Source organism: Taudactylus pleione, unplaced genomic scaffold (assembly GCF_031769625.1).
Source record: "Taudactylus pleione unplaced genomic scaffold, aTauple2 ptg000019l, whole genome shotgun sequence".
Taxonomy (NCBI): Eukaryota; Metazoa; Chordata; class Amphibia; order Anura; family Myobatrachidae; genus Taudactylus; species Taudactylus pleione.
Window position 1 is genome coordinate 7,266,944 of NW_028284421.1, and position 12,052 is coordinate 7,278,995.

A 12,052-nucleotide genomic window follows, 5' to 3' on the forward strand; every position below is an offset into this window, starting at 1 on the left:
CTGTGACGAACAATATCGCCTCATATACTGTATACAGTACCTGGTCTAATGCCCATGTCACACACTGTACAGTAAGTGGATACTGTCATTAAAGTGTAATAATACAGTAGTAATAGTACTGTCTGGCTGAATTATTGACATTTTTCCATATTGTTTTCATGCAAAATGACAATTTTTTTTTACCCACAGTGCAAGGCACAGAAGGGCACCAGCCTCCCATAGAGGGGTGGAAAAGGAGGCAGTCCATTTTGTGTAAGTACTGTACCGTACACTACTTTACATTGTCTTCTACTGTATCGCACTCCTTTTTTTTTATTTCACAGTGTCTCTCTCTCCCTCCCGTACTACAAAGACCCATCTCACTTGCTCCGGGGCTCGCGTACACACTGCCGGACAATCGACCCGATTGCGCGCGGATCTGAATCAGGCCCTACTGTAATTCTTTCTCTACTGTACTTGTATAACAGGAACATTCTGTTTTTTTCTCCCCACAGTTCTGCAACAAGGAAAGCGCCGGTGCATGTCGCCCACTGACACAAATTTACGACTCAGGGAGCATATCGTGTAGTGTGTACGCTCCATTACACAGTTTATTTGTTTCCAAATGGTTTTGATGGAAACTGTTCTTTTTCCACAGTCCTACCACCAACACCAACGGCGGCAGTGGCGGCAACACCACCGACAGCAGCAGCAACAACACCACCAAGTGGCGTCTCCATGCTGCGTAAGTAAAGTACACCACATTGTTTTTTACAGCACTGTATCGCTCTCCTTTTTTTCCATTGTCAGTCTCTCTCTCTCCCCCTCCCTCCCCCCCATCCCTCTCCCCCTCCCTCCCCCCATCCCTCCCCCCCATCCCTCTCCCCTCCCTCTCCCTCTGTCTGTGTTTGTTGTTATGGAGGCTCTGTTCGATTTATGGTGCGTACACACTGGGCAATAAAGTGGACGACTCAGGGAGCATATCGTGTAGTGTGTACGCTCCATTACACAGTTTATTTGTTTCCAAATGGTTTTGATGGAAACTGTTCTTTTTCCACAGTCCTACCACCAACACCAACAGCAGCAGCAGCAGCAACACCACCGACAGCAGCACCAACAACACCACCAAGTGGCGTCTCCATGCGGTGTAAGTAAAGTACACCACATTGTTTTCTACAGCACTGTATCGCTCTCCTTTTTTTCCATTGTCAGTCTCTCTCTCTCTCTCTCTCTATTTCTCTCTCCCCCTCCCTCCCTCCCTCCCCCCCCATCCCTCTCTTTCTCTCTCCCCCTCCCTCCCTCTCTCCCCCCATCCCTCTCTTTCTCTCTCTTTCTCTCTCTCTCTTTCTCTCTCTCTCTCTGTCTTTCTCTCTCTTTCTCTCTCTCTCTTTCTCTCTCTCTCTCTGTCTTTTTCTTTCTGTCTTTCTCTCTCCCTCTCCCCCCCTCCCTCTCCCCGTACACACTGGGCGATAAAGTGGATGACTCAGGGAGCATATCGTGTATTGTGTACGCTCCATTACACAGTTTATTTGTTTCCAAATGGTTTTGATGGAAAATGTTCTTTTTCCACAGTCCTACCACCAACACCAATGGCGGCAGCGGCGGCAACACCACCACCAACGGCGGCAGCACCACCACCAATGGCACCACCACCATTTTCCGCATTTAGAATGCGGCTTGCCGCCCTGAGTAAGTACCGTGCACTACTGTACTGTACATTGTGCTCTCCTTTTTACAGTGCCTCTCTCTTCCTCCTGTACTCCAAAGACCCATCTCCAACCTCTTCTCCTTACACACTAATTGTTTCTGTACTTGTGTAACAGGAATATATTTTTTTTTTTCCCACAGTGCGGGAACGTGAAAGGCCACAGCCCCCCACCGGCCAGTTGCCAGAACCTGGGCCAAGCAGGCCTCACAGGCCGTGTAAGTACTGTACCCTACACAACTTTACAGTATATTGTCTTCTTCTGTACTGTCTCTCTCTCCTTTTTTTTGTTTTCACAGCGTCTTTCTCTCTCTTCTGTACTACAAAGATGCATCTCCAACCTCTTCTCCTTACAGACTTTGTGTTTTTATTTTTTTTTTATAAAGGACATCACTCTAAAGGTGCCCATCCACTTAAAGATACCGGTATGACAACCACTGCATGATTACGACATTATAATCATGCAGTTGTTTGTCAGTACAGTAAGTGATGAGCCTACTCTGAACAAGCAGTTGTTCAGTGCAGGGTCATGAAGCATTTGCAAACATGCTTTGCAGATACTGCACAGTAATAGTCATTAAATTGTGGGAGGTTACTGTACTGTATCTACACCGCACCTAAAGTATCCCTCTGTCTGCCAGCCTGAAGCTTCAGTCAGTATAATGACCTTTGGTGTAGCAATGTTTAGACTGTACAGTACTTTTCCTGCATTGTACCGTACTGTAGCCATTGTATTGTTTTGTTCGTTTATGTACTGTACAGTACTTTGTTAGGAGCTACAGTAGCCAAACCATGTACAGTAGCACCATACCATATAAAGGAACTGTAAATACAGCACTGTTAATGTGAATATATTTTTTTCCAATACAGTCTTCAGTCAGGGACAAGGGAGGCAGGGACCACGCCTGACTTGAGGTAGAGTACAGTATTTATGGTAGTGTCAAGATTGTACAATATTGTATATTAGTGTTGTAATACTGTACCCTTTTTTTTCTCCCTACAGAACAAATTATTGTATTTTTGGCCCTATATCGCCAGATGGCCCACCACCTGTTTGGATTTATTTTTTTATTTTTTGTTCACTTTATTTTTGTTTATTTTTGATTTCTATTAAAATTCGTTTGATACAGTACAACGTTTTCTGTCTTTACTTGGTTCTGTGGATAAAGTACATTATACTGTATTTAAATTTATTGATACTGTAGCAACTAAACGGTAAGAAAATACAGTACAGTAAGTCACCCATTCAGTAGTTTTATAAATTGCACAACACTCTTAAGGGGTGATTTAATAAAGCTTGGAGAGAGATAAAATTGGAGAAACTGTAAATACAGTAGCACCAACCAATTAGCTACTGCAGTAACTGTCATTTTTCAAACACAGCCTGTACAGTGACAGCTAGGATCTGATTGGTTGGTGCTATTTATCTATAATTTTATCTCTGTATAAGCTTTAACTAAATAAATACACGACAACAGTAAACTTTTTTTAGCCAATCACGTGTTTTTGCTCCAATGGTTGAAAAAGTGCCAACCAATGTGCTCCCAACTGTCATCTCACAGGCTGTGTTTGAAAAATGACAGTTGGGAGCTGATTGACTGACACCTTATCACTTTTTTTTATCACTTTTCACTCTGTCTCCTAACACTGCTTAGTACAGTAAATACACCCCTTGGAGTGAAAAGATGAGACCGGCTAAAAAAAGTAAATAGACCACCCCTAACTTTAAAATGGCCCTCAGTGTATACAGTACTGTATGTCTACTGTACTGTATACTACTGTAAGTGCCGGGCAGCTGTGAAATCACTGGGATGGGCAACAGGGATACTGTACAGTATATGACTGTGGGCGGCAACCCCCATCGGCCGGCGCGCCCCTGGTAAGTGAAATCCTGGCCAATAGGATGATACACCCCTGCATCTGTGTGTTATTGACTTTTTGTACCTTTTTAATGACAGATGCACGTGTTGGGTCTCAGGCGCAGTTAAAGACTGAATTACATACAGTACAAACACCAATTTTATAAATTAATGACAATTTTTATTTAACCTACAGTAACATGCTTTACAGAGGGGGGGGACTTCTTTAGCTTTCCACCTCCGTAGTCCTCTACTGTACCCCGCTTCTTTCTTCTGCCGCTGGCATGTCCTGGAATTCCAAGCTGGACACGGACATGACTACTGTACAGAACCTAGGAGGAAGGAGATGACGTGAGAACAGTCCTTCCTCAATGCCGACCGATACGCCCTACTGGACCGAGGACTACAGAACAAAAAAAGATTAGGCTTTTAAGTTAAAATCATCACTGGCAGTTTTGGCCTCAGATCCAGAGTTTCACCTATACCAGGTGCAGACTCTACCTTGCATCGGAGTGCAAGGTCCACTGTACGCCCTGAAGAAAGGAGGATAGGCAGAGACGAACAGACAGTAAAAGACAGACACACAGGTACGGTACATACAGTACTCACCGGAGATACTCTTTTTCTTCGTCCTGCTCAATCCCACACAGAGGTCCCTGTAGGAGAGAGAATATGCCATGCAAGGCCCTTTCCTGCTCTAATAGTGTGTCACACTAATCTACTGTAACATTGATATCAGCCCTACTGTATCTCACCAGCCTAACAATCTACAATATTAATTAATGTACAGTACAGTTGCTCTCACACAGGGCCTACCGGTACCTGTTATGGTGGAAGAGGCTTTGAGGGGTGGAACTTCTTTAGCTGTTTTGCTTTCCACCCCTGTAGTCCTCTCCTGTCCTCCGCTTTTCTCTTCACATGGGTCTTCCTGTTGCTGCTCATTACCGTGATCTACCCCTGCAACTCTGCCTGACTTCCGAGTCACCTTTGTTGCTGTACCCTGAGCTTCTACAGCTGTTTCCTACAGTATCAACTCGCTGGTACTGTAAATACGGTAGCTTGCTATGTTAAGGTTCACGGTCATTTTTGCAGTTTGCTGTGTTAGACGCTGATTTGCGTAGCGAGGTTTCAATGCATATACGGTACCGTTTTATTTTGCTCGGTGGCCATTTTAGTTTCAGTCACAATATTGCTGTGTTTATCGTCCCGCTGCCTCGGTATGCCCCGTCCTTCACCCATCCCCGTAGAGGCTTATTTGTGAATCGAGTAACTATCACACACACACACGATCGTTCCTAGCCTCCCGTTGCCCCTCATAGTCTCCCGTGAGTGACCGTCCTGTCCCCGCTGCCATCTTGTTTTGCTCAGCGGCCATCTTAGTTTCAGTCGCAATATTGCTGTGTTTATCGTCCCGCTGTCTCGGTATGCCCTGTCCTTCACCCATCCCCGTAGAGGCTTATTTGTGAATTGAGTAACTAACACACACACACTGATCATTCCTAGCCTCCTGTTGCCCCTCATAGTCTCCCGTGAGTGACCGTCCTGTCCCCACCGCCATCTTGTTTTGCTCGGTGGCCATTTTAGTTTCAATCGCAATATTGCTGTGTTTATCGTCCCGCTGCCTCGGTATGCCCCGTCCTTCACCCATCCCCGGAGAGGCTTATTTGTGAATCGAGTAACTATCACACACACACACCAATCGTTCCTAGCCTCCCGTTGCCCCTCATAGTCTCCCGTGAGTGACCGTCCTGTCCCCGCCACCATCTTGTTTTGCTCGGCGGCCATCTTAGTTTCAGTCACAATATTGCTGTGTTTATTGTCCTGTTTGTCTCCTTCATACGGTAGATGCATATTTGCATATTAAGGGGCATACTGTATGAAAGCTTGATGTGAGATTAAATTGGGAAATATATATCACTAATTAGCTCAAAACTATCATTTATTAAACACAGCCTGCAAAATGAAATTTACTAGCTGGTTATACTGTACATGTTATGGCTGATGTACAGTAAGAATGTAAGACCCCCCTGTGCAGGGCCGAAACTAGGATTTTTGTCACCAGGGGCAAGACAGTAATTTGGCGCCCCCCATGTAATTCCCCCTGCAGTAGTGCCCATATTGTAATGCCCCCATAGTAATGCCCATATGTTAATACCCCCATAGTAATGCCCCTGTAGTGCCCACCATACAGTAATGCCCCTGTAGTGCCCATGCTCCCATATTAATGCCCCTGTAGTGCCCATGCTTTCATAGTAATGCCCCTGTAGTGCCCATGCTCTCATAGTAATGCCCCTGTATTGCCCATGCCCCATAGTAATATCCCTGTAGTGCCCTTACAGTAATGCCCCTGTAGTGCTCATGCCCCCACAGTAATGCCCCTGTGGTAATGCCCCTGTAGTGCCCATGCCCCAATAGTAATGCCCCTGTAGTGCTCATGCCCCATTAGTAATGCCCCTTATTGCCTATGCCCCCATAGTAATGCCCCTGTGGTAATGCCCCTGCCCCCATAATAATGCCCCTGTAGTGCAGCTTATTAAAAAAAAAAAAACTTACCTTGAACCCCGCTCCTGCATCCAGCGTCGCATCCGGTCCGCCGGCTGCTCCTTGGAACTATGGGGGAGATGTCATGACGTCTCCCCCATAGTGCCCGTGGGGAGAGCCGGAAGCTGGAGTTCGGGAGAGAACTCCAGCCTCCGGCTACACCGCGTCGCTGCAGAGAAGGAGCCGGGTGCCCGCTGGTAATAAATATTACCAGCGGACGTCCGGCTTGGAGCCTCTCTGCAGCGCCGGGCTGGAGGTCACTGGCACCAGGTACAGCGGCTCACCCGGTGCACGTGCACCTCCAGCCCCCCCCCTAGTTGCGGCCCTGCCCTGTGTTTAAGATACTGAACATTAAATTATGTACTGTATACTGTACTCAGTCTGTATACTCAGCAACAGTACTGTACCGTATTTCTCTTGTTCTTTACACAGATTTTGTCGTCAAACATGGCAAAAATCAGCAAAGCCATCAGCAAGATAATTGCAAGCATGAAAAAAGAACACAAAACAACACGACAGATCCAGCCCTGGCTGAAAGAGTGTGGTGTTCTTGTTAGTTTACAGACTGTGCGCTATCATGCATTTGAGAGAACGCGGACCAGATATACAGTCAGGTCCATAAATATTGGGACATTGACAGAATTTTCCTATTTTGGCCTCTATTCACCACCACAATGGTTTTGAAATGAAACAAACAAGATGTGCTTTAACTGCAGACTTTCAGATTTAATTTGAGGGTGATTACATCCAAATTGGGTGAACTGTGTAGGAATTACAACAGTTTCAATATGTGCCTCCCACTTTTTAAGGGGCCAAAAGTAATGGGACTATCAACTCAAAAGCTATTTCATGGACAGGTGTGGGCTATTCCCTCATTATTTCATTATCAATTAAGCAGGTAAAAGGTCTGGAGTTGATTCTAGGTGTGACATTTGCATTTGGAATCAGTTGCTGTCAACTCTCAATATGAGATCCAAAGAGCTGTCACTATCAGTGAAGCAAGCCATCATTAGGCTGAAAAATATAGCAAAAACATTAGGTGTGGCCAAATCAACTGTTTGGAACATTCTTAAAAAGAAAGAATGCACCGGAGAGCTCAGCAACACCAGAAGACCACGGAAAACAACTGTGGTGCATGACAAAAGAATTATTTCCCTGGTGAAGAAAAACCCCTTCACAACAGTTGGCCAAATCAAGAACACTCTCCAGGAGGTAGATGTATATGTGTCAAAGTCAACAATCAAGAGAAGACTTCACAAGATTGAATATAGAGGGTTCACCACAACATGCAAACCATTTGTGAGCCACAAAAACAGGAAGACTAGATTAGAGTTTGCCAAACAACATCTAAAAAAGTCATTACAGTTCTGGAACAACATCCTATTGACAGATGAGACAAAGATCAACTTGTACCAGAGTGATGGGAAGAGAAGAGAAGGAAAAGAACTGCTCATGATCCAAAACATACCACCTCATCAGTGAAGCATGGTGGTGGTAGTGTCGTGGCATGGGCATGTATGGCTGCCAATGGAACTGGTTCCCTTGTATTTATTGATGATGTGACTGCTGACAAAAGCAGCAGAATGAATTCTGAAGTGTTTCGGGCAATATTATATGCTCATATTCAGTCAAATGCTTCAGAACTCATTGGAAGGCGCTTCACAGTGCAGATGGACAATGACCTGAAGCATACTGCAAAAGCAACCAAAGTGTTTTTTAAGGCTAAAAAGTGGAATGTTATGCAATGGCCAAGTCAATCCCCTGACCTGAATCCGATTGAACATGCATTTCACTTGATGAAGACAAAACTGAAGGGAAAATGCCCCAAGAACAAGCAGGAACTGAAGACATTTGCAGTAGAGGCCTGGCAGAGCATCACCAGGGATGAAGCCCAGCGTCTGGTGATGTCTATGAGTTCCAGACTTCAGGCTGTAATTGCCTGCAAAGGATTTGCAACAAAGTATTAAAAAGTGAAAGTTAGATTTAGGATTGTTTAGTTTGTCCCATTACTTTTGGCCCCTTAAAAAGTGGGAGGCACATATAGAAACCGTTGTAATTCCTACACCGTTCACCTGATTTGGATGTAATTACCCTCAAATTAAATCTGAAAGTCTGCAGTTAAAGCACATCTTGTTTGTTTCATTTCAAAGCCATTGTGGTGGTGAATAGAGGCCAAAATATGAAAATTCTGTCAATGTCCCAATATTTATGGACCTGACTGTAGATTTCCTTCTAAATGCACATGGTAGGTACTTTACATCAACCTTTTTTTATTACAGTATACTGTATGTTGCTAGATTGCTACTGTATTGTGTTCCAATTTCAACACTAACTGTCCAATAATTGCTTTATGCTCTGTATGTGTTCTACCGTAGGAGCGTCAAAAAGATTGTGCACAAATTGACTTGTGAGGATGATGAGCGTACAGCTTTACAAATCCAACGTATTCTAAAAGCAGAATGTGACCTGGACATCTCCTGTTCCAGCATCAAACGGATGCATAAGGAACTGGGATGGACTTTTGGCCCTACAAGGTACTGTACATAAAATATATATATACTGTATATTAATAATGCACTGATTTTACATGACAGTAAACTAAAACTTGTTTTTATTCCACAGGATAAATCCCATGATAAGGGATGTTAATAAAGTAAAGAGAGTTGAACAAGCACGACGGTGGATAAAGAGTGGAGAGAATTTTAATGACGTAATTTTCACAGATGAAACTTCAGTTTCTCTCGAGAGGTTCTCAAGACTGTCCTTCCGACACCGTGCACATCTTTCACTTAAACCACGTCCAAAGCATCCGTTAAAGGTCCATGTATGGGGAGGTATATCTCGTTGGGGTGCAGGACCGATCTATATTTTTGAAGGTGCAGTACAGTAATGTTTGTTGTAAAAATTATTTACAGTCCTGTACAGTGTACGCTTGTTACTGACAATTTCTCATCTCTTTAGGCATCATGGATAAGACCTTCTTCCAAGAAAAAATAGTAGATTGCTGTATGGTGCCATTTGTGAGAAAATGCTTTCCATCAGGACATCGATTATTCCAGGATAATGATCCCAAACATTCGGCTTCAGCAAAATTCATGGAAGAGAGAGGGATAAATTGGGAACGCACACCACCAGAGTGACTATTGTCCTATAGTACTGTATTAACTGTTTATTGTACCAAAAAGTATGTACAGTACCGAGCAGTAATTATTCTAGTACACTTTTTACTAAAGTACAGTACTGTGACTGAATATTTGTTTATTTTTTTAACTTTCCTGTAGGTCACCGGACATGAATCCCATTGAAATGGTCTGGGCCCAGTTGAAGAGGTTCATCAGGTCTGATGTGAAACCAACAACTAAACAGGAACTTTTGGATGGGATAATGAAGTTTTGGAGAATAGTATTGACACGTGCCCAGTGTAACAATTATATTGATCATCTCCATAGAGTCTTACCAGTTGTCATCGAAAGAAACGGTCAAGCAACTGCTATGTAGCTTATACTGTACTGTATATAATTAGTAATGTGGAGGAGGGGTTTAACTTCCTCTTTTCAGTTTGTGATCCAGACTGCTAAGTACTGTACACTGTGTCCATACTGTATGTACAGTATTGTGGTTGTGCTTTCTGTCCCTACATTATACAGTATTCTCCTAATTTATTTTATAAGCTCTTTATCTACAATAATTTTCCCTTACTGTACCTTATGTACTGTACTTCATACTTTTCCTCTTTTCCTTACACCTACTTTTACTGTACATTGCCCCCTGTTCCAAGGCACACATTGGCATCGTCACAGATTGTGCTGCAGCTGCCAGTTTCTGCTACTGCGCTTGATGTTGCCATTTGTAATGCAGATGTTTCAAGTTGTCAGGTTCCTTTGGTTCATATACAGTACAGTAGTAGTGGCTGCTTCAACATCCACATCCATAGTTGCAGACATACAGTACTGTACAGTAGTGGGTGCACCATGCATTGAGAGACAGGCTTCTACTGTATGGTTGGAGCGGCGGTCCCTTCGACATCAGGATAAGGTGAGAAAAGCATTTTTGATAATGTTAGTGCTCTGTTATCGTATTCAGATGAATCTTCTGATACTTCTAGCTCCCTGCCAGTTTGTTCTTTGGGAAACCCAGTGCCATGTGCTGCTACAGTAGGGGGGGGGGGTTTGGAGTTATTTTCACTTTCGACCTCAAAATGACAGCTGGTGTTCACCTCCATCTGGGGCACCCAAATACTATCTTGTTTCATGTATTATTTTTTTTTTATCGTTATATTATGGGCTGTGGCCCTAGGGGCACTGCTTACAGTATTTCACCACCAGGCTTAATTATAATACAAATTAGTTATTAATAAATTTGTTAGTCTGGTTAGTTAGGGCATATATTAATGTGGAGAAGTGGATTAGTGTGACACTGTTAGAGCAGGGAAGGGCCCTGCACAGCGGATTCTCTCTCCTACAGTACAGGGTGTGTGGGATCAAGCAGGATGAAGAACAAGAGCATCTCCGGTGAGAACCTGTGTGTCTGTCTTTTACTGTCTGTTTGTCTCTGCCTATCCTCCTTTCTTCAGGGCATACAGTGGTCCTTGCACTCCGATGCAAGGTAGAGTCTGCACCTGGTATAGGTGAAACTCTGGATCTGAGGCCAAAAGTGCCAGTGATGATTTTAACTTAAAAACCTAATCTTTTTGTGTACTGTAGTCCTCGGTCCAGTAGGGCGTATCGGTCGGCATTGAGGAAGGACTGTTCTCACGTCATCTCCTTCCTCCTACTGTATGTACTGTACAGTAGTCATATCCGTGTCCAGCTTGGAATTCCAGGACATGCCAGCGGCAGAAGAAAGAAGCGGGGAACAGTAGAGGACTACGGGGATGGAAAGCTAAAGAAGTTCCCCCCCCTCTGTACAGCATGTTACTGTAGGTTAAATAAAAATTTTCATTAATTTATACATTTGGTGTTTGTACTGTGTGTAATTCAGTCTTTAAGTGCGCCTGAGACCCAACACGTGCATCTGTCATTAAAAAGGTACAAAAAGTCAATAACACACAGATGCAGGGGTGTATCGTACTATTGGACAGGATTTCACTAACCAGGGGCGCGCTGGCCAATGGGGGTTGCCGCCCACAGTCATATACTGTACAGTATCCCTGTTACCCATCACAGTGATTTCACAGCTGCCCGGCACTTACAGTAGAATACAGTACAGTAGACATACAGTACTGTATACACTGAGGGACGTTTTCAATTTAGGGGTGGTCTACTTACTTTTTTTTAGCCAGTCTCGTCTTTTCACTCCAAGGGGTGTATTTACTGTACTAAGCAGTGTTAGGAGACAGAGTGAGAAGTGATAAAAAAGTGATAAGGTGTCAGTCAATCAGCTCCCAACTGTCATTTTTCAAACACAGCCTGTGAGATGACAGTTGGGAGCACATTGGTTGGCACTTTTTCACCCATTGGAGCAAAAACACGTGAATGGCTAAAAAAAGTTTCGCAGATTACGTAATTTCGCCAGGCGTAAAATTATCGCTGTATTCAATTTGAAAGCTTTTCTGCCTACCGTAGGCGGGAAGTCAATGCAATGTACAATAAGACAGTATGTGAAAAAGTTTCGCCTACTGTATGAATAGCAGGTGGAAAAAATTGGTGAATTGGGGTGCAATGTTGCGGGAAGCCTTCAACGTGCAGCCTTAAGACAGTCCCCTAAAGGTACTATAAACTGCGTAACTTTAAAAAAAAAAAAAAAAAGTCAGAGCACACTAAAAATTCACTTTCATTTTGGGGGTGGAAGAAAAAAAATTGGGGGGAAAAAGTGAAACTTGTAGGGGTAAATTTACTAAGATGGGACTTCTATTTAAGAAGTTACTGTACTGTATGTTGCCCATAGCAACCAAACAGATTCTACTTCTCATTTATCTACAGTAGCACCTTCTAGAAGATACAGTAATACTTCTTAATAGCACTCCCAT

At 43.6% G+C, this 12,052-nt stretch overlaps 1 long non-coding RNA gene across 1 annotated transcript; it reads left to right on the forward strand.

Annotated features, from left to right (window-relative positions):
- Positions 1 to 1,064: 1,064 nt before the first annotated feature.
- On the forward strand, positions 1,065 to 2,729 carry LOC148540309 (uncharacterized). Its single transcript, XR_015869440.1, has 5 exons — positions 1,065 to 1,126; positions 1,552 to 1,668; positions 1,828 to 1,902; positions 2,555 to 2,599; positions 2,688 to 2,729. It is a non-coding gene; the product is annotated as an uncharacterized LOC148540309 (long non-coding RNA).
- The last annotated feature ends 9,323 nt before the right edge of the window (positions 2,730 to 12,052 follow it).